General features: G+C 44.6%; 1 pseudogene; it reads left to right on the plus strand.

Annotated features, from left to right (window-relative positions):
- The first annotated feature begins 4,102 nt into the window (after positions 1-4,102).
- On the plus strand, positions 4,103-5,194 carry LOC109435624 (glyceraldehyde-3-phosphate dehydrogenase pseudogene; annotated as a pseudogene).
- The last annotated feature ends 300 nt before the right edge of the window (positions 5,195-5,494 follow it).

Consider the following 5,494-nt stretch of genomic DNA (forward strand, 5'->3'; position numbering starts at 1 on the left):
ACTTATCCAGTCTTCAGTTTTCTCGGTTATAAAATGACAGATACTTGTTGGGAGGATTAAATAAGATGATGAATGTAAGGCTTGTGCCCTAGAGCCCAGGACTCAGTAAATGCTAGTCTTGCTCTCCCTGCCTGGGTAGGAGGCAGGTGGGAAATGTCTGCCTGGCATGTTATATGTGTCAGGAGCAGAGGTATGGCTCAGCAGGGCAACCTGTGTATGGTAGAGTCAAGATGAAAAGGTCTAGGACTCCTCATCCAGTGTTTCTTCTGCCATCTCACAATGTCTCTCAGTCTTCCAGGACCATTCTGGGTAGGGCATTATATTTCCCCAGGCCTCCGTTTCCTCATCCTAGATGATCTCCAAGGAGATCAAGTTCTAAAAAGTCCAAATACTATGAATCCATTGTGGAAGTCTCCAGATTCTTGAATTGTGTGGTCGAAACCATGCTTGCAGACCAGATAGCCAAGCTGAGTTTCACCCTTCACTGCAGATGTGGATGTGGATAACCCTGCAGTCAGGGATGTGGATAACCAGCCTTGAAAGCAAGTCTCACATTATTTGAGGATTGCAACCCTCAGCTTCCAGTGTGGAGGCACAGAGTAGGGCCACAACCCACCTGGTTTACCAGGCACTGCGGGGTTTCCTAGGATGGAGGACTTGCAGTGCGAAAACTGAGGCAGTCCTGGGTATCCAGTCAAGATGGCAGAGTAGGTAAACACTGTGCTTGCATCTTCTCATGACCACATCAAAATTACAACTAAATTACAGAACAGCCATCATTGAGAATCTCCTGAAGACTAGCTGAACAGAACTCTTATAACTAAGGATATACAGAAAAAGCCACCTTGAGACTTGTATGAGGGGTGGAGATGTGAAATGGGCTGGTTCCACACCCATGTGTGGCAGTTAAAAATTGGGAATGATATCTAGGCTATGAGGTTCCCTCTGGAGGAGTGAGGGGTCCCAGCCTCACACCGGGCTCCCCAGCCTATGGTTCCAGTACTGGGAAGAGAAGTTCCCATAACTTCTGGCTATGAAATCCAGTGAAGACTGTGGCTGAATAGGACAGAAGGCTACTGGAGTTCTAGGCATTTTTATTAAAAGGCCTGCATATGGACTTACTTGCTGATGGATTCACTTGCTCTGAGCTCCAGCGCTGGGACAGCAGCTGGTAATGTGCCAGGGACATACAGGGAGGAACTGAATTGTCTGGCTTTAGGGAGAGGGCTGGAGGGGCAGCTTTCTTCAAGACAGAAGTGCTGGTAGAATCCATTATTTATTTGCTGAGACCTCCCCACTCCTGGTGTACAGCTGGAGGTGGTCACCATGTCTAAGTCTCCATCAACCTGGCTAACACTGTTTGCCCTACCCTGATGATTCCCTGAGACCCCATCCTACCCAAGTGTGGGCACACCAAACCATGTCCAGTGGCTTTTCCATACAAACGGCCTGCCTTGGCTTATGCTGTGGAGTTTCCTAAAATCTCTCAAAGGTTTACAAAACCCGAACAAGCAGAATCTGGTCTTGGCGTGCCCCTCACCTCCTGCTGAGCAGCCCTGGAACTAACAGCAGCTGGCCTCCGTTTGTGGGTTGGCCTCTCCCAGACACCTCTAAGCCCAGTGTGAGTGGCTGCCATTTGTGGATTGCTTTGTAGCTCATCCAAGTGGCTCTGGGCAAGGCCAAGCTCCTGGTCAAGGCCAAGCTCCTGCAAAAGCCCCTCCCAGGAGGCCCTGGGGCTGCTACATCTCATGGCCGGCTTCCAACCCAGTCAGAGCGCCATCCAGTTGCCTCTGTGGATGACACACTCAAAGGGCAGACTGGGTCCCAGAGCCCTGCTAAAGTGAATACTGCTCCATAGAGTCAGCCTCTGTACAACAGCCCCTCCACTATAGTCACAGCCAGTCCTCACAGCCAATCAGCCTGAAGATCAATTCCTTCCACTAATGTGCAAACAGCAACCAACGCTCATCTACAACAGGAGGGGACACAGAACCCACACAAGGTACACACCTGCAGCACCTGGCTCAAGTGACCAGAGAGACTGCACCCCTGAGTCCCACAGGACACCTACTACATAAGTCCACTCTACTAAAACTGGGAGACATAGCAGCTCTACCTAATAAACAGAAACAAACACAGGGAAGCAGCCAAAATAGGGAGACAAAGAAACATGTCCCAAATGAATGAACAGAATAAAGCTCAAGAAAAAGAACTAAACAAAATGGAGACAAGCAATCTACCAGATGCAGAGTTCAAAAACACTATTTATAAGCCTGCTCAATGATCTCAGTGAGGACTTCAACAAAGAGATAGGAAACATAAGAATGGAGATAGAAAAAATATATATATTTAAAAGAACCAGTCGGAAATAAAGAATACAATAACTGAAATAAATAATACATTAGAAGGAATTAACAGTAGATTAAATGAAGCTGAGGATCAAATTAGCAATTTAGAACTTAAGGTAGCAGGAAGCACCCAATCAGAACAGCAAAAAGAAGAAAGACTCCAAAAAAATGAGGAGAATTTAAGAGGCCTCTGGGAACACTAAGTGTATCAACATTCGCATCACAGGGGTACCGAAACGAAGAGAGAGAGAGAGCAAGGAGTTGAAAATCTATTTGAAAAAATAATGACAGAAAACTTTCCTGACCTGGTGAAAGAAATAGACATACAAACCCAGGGAGCACAGAGTCCCAAACAAGATGAACTCAAACAGCCCCACACTAAGACACATCATAATTAAAATGACAAAGGTTAAAGACGAAGAGAGAATCTTAAAAGCAGCATGAAAAAACCACTTAGTTACCTACAAGGGACTCCCATAAGACCGTCAGCTGATTTATAAACAGAAACTTTGCAAGCTGGAAGGGATTGGCATGAAATATTCAAAGCAATGAAAAGCAAGGACTTACAGCCAAGATCACTCTACATAACAAAGCTACCATTTAGAATTGAAGGAAACATAAAGAGCTTCCCAAACAAGAAAAAGTGAAAGGAGTTCATCAACACCAAACCAGTATTACAAGAAATGTTAGAGGAACTTCTTTAAGAATAATACGAAAAAAGGATAAAAAATATGAATAATAAAATGGCAATAACTACATATCTACCAACAATTTCTTTACATGTAAATGGATTAAACGCTCCAATCAAAAGATAGCGTGGCTGAATGGATAAGAAAACAATACCCATATGCTGCTTACAAGTGACTTACTTCAGATCCAAAGACACATACAGACTGAAAGTAAAGGGATGGAAACAGATATCTCATGACAATGGAACAGAAAAGAGCAACACCAAAAAACTAAGGTAACGATACTTATACCAGACAAAATTGACTTTAACACAAAAGTTGTAATGAGAGACAAAGAAGGACTCAATAATCCTACTTCTGGGTATTTATCCAAAGAAACACAAAACACTAATTCGAAAAGACATATGCATCTATATGTTCACTGCAGCATTATTTACAGTAGCAAAGATATGAAGGCAACCTGGGTGTCCATCAATGGATAAATGGATAAAGAAGAGGTGGAACATATATACAATGGAATATTACTCAGCCATTAAAAAGGAATGAAATCTTGTCATCTGCAACAACATGGATGGACCTAGAGGGTATTGTGCTGAATGGAGCAAATCAGACAGAGAAAGACAAATGCCATATGATTTCACTTACATGTGGAATCTAAAGAACAAAACAAACAAACTAAACAGAAACAAAATAAAGAAACAGAACATTTTGATGGTTGCTAGCTGGGAGGGAGGTTCGGGGGTGGGTGAAAAGGGGAAGGGATTAAGAAGTACAAATTGGTAGTTACAAAATAGTTATGGGGATATAAAATATAGCATAAGGAATATAGTCAATAATATTGTACGTATGGTGTCAGATGGGTATTAGATTTATCAGGGTGACCACTTTGTAAGTCATATAAATGTCTAATCACTATGTTGTATGCAGGAAACTAATATAATATTGTATGTCAACTGTAATTGAAAAATAAAACAATGATTCAAAACAAAACTGAAGCTCTCTGCTCCTCCTGTTCAACAGACAGCTACATCTTCTAGCACAGTACCAGCATGACACTGAGACACGATGTTGAAGGTTGAAGTGAATGGATTTGGCCCCATTGGGCACCTGGTCACCATTGCTGCTTTTAACTCACAAAGTGGATGTTGTCACCATCAATGACCCCTTTGTTGATCTCAAGTACATGATCTCCATGTTCCAGTATGAGTCCACCCATGGCAAGTTCAAAAGTATAGTTAAGGCTGAGAATGGGAAGCTTGTCACCAATGGAAACTCCATTACCATCTTCCGGGAGCAAGATCCCGCCAACATCAAATGGAGTGATGATAGTGCTGAGTATGTTGTAGAGTCCACTGGTGTCTTCACTACCTTGGAGAAGGCTGGGGCTCACTTGAAGGGTGGAGCCATGAGGGTCATCATCTCTGCCCCTTTTGTGGATGTCCCTATGTTTGTGATGGCTGTGAACAATGAGAAGTATGACAAATCCCTCAAGATTGCCAGAAATGCCTCCTGCACAACCAACTGCTTGTCCCCGCCCCGCCCCCGGCCAAAGTCATCCATGACAACTTTGGCATTGTGGAGGGACTCATGACCACCGTCCATGCCATCACTGCCACCCAGAAGGCCGTGGATAGTCCCTCTGGGAAGCTGTGACATGATGGCTGAGGAGCTGCCCAGAACATCATTCCTGCTTCTACTGGCTCTGCTAGGGCTGTGGGCAACGTCATCCCTGAGCTGAATGGGAAGCTCACTGGTATGGCCTTTGGTGTCCCTACCCCCATTGTGTCAGTTATAGATCTGACCTGCCACCTGGAGAAGGCTGCCAAATATGATGACATCAAGAAAGTGGTGAAGCAGGCATAGGATGGCCCCCTCAAGGGCATCCTCAGCTATACTGAGGACCAACTTGTTTCCTGCTACTTTAACAGTGATGCCTACTCTTCCACCTTTGATGCTGGGGCTGGCATTGCCTTTAACAACCACTTTGTCAAGCTCATTTCCTGGTATGACAATGAATTTGGCTATAACAATAGGGTGGTGGGCCTTAATCCCCATGGCCTCCAAGCAGTAAGAGCCCCCTGGAAAACTGACTCCAAAGAGAGAAAGAGGACCTCAGCTACTGGGGAGTCCTCCCAAATTGATCCCCCAACACACTAAGAATCTCCTGACCTCCGCAGTTTCCATCCCAGACCCCCTGAAGAAGGGGAGGGACTGAATGAGCCCTATCTTGTCATGTACCATCAATAAAATTCACTGTATCCAGCCAAAAAACAAACAAAAAAACCCCCGGGAATTCCTGTGCAAACTGGACTGAGCTGGGCACCCTAAGGCAAGGCTTACATTCAGCTTCATAAATGGTAGTTCATACCCTATGTGGCCAGGGCACCAGGATACAGTCATGACAGAAACAAGCATTACCTTGAAGGTGTTCAGAACACAGAAGAGGAGCAGCACGGG

The sequence above is a fragment of the Rhinolophus sinicus genome, chromosome 14 (assembly GCF_057876585.1).
Source record: "Rhinolophus sinicus isolate RSI-liver-muscle chromosome 14, RSI-T2T, whole genome shotgun sequence".
In the NCBI taxonomy this organism is placed as follows: domain Eukaryota; kingdom Metazoa; phylum Chordata; class Mammalia; order Chiroptera; family Rhinolophidae; genus Rhinolophus; species Rhinolophus sinicus.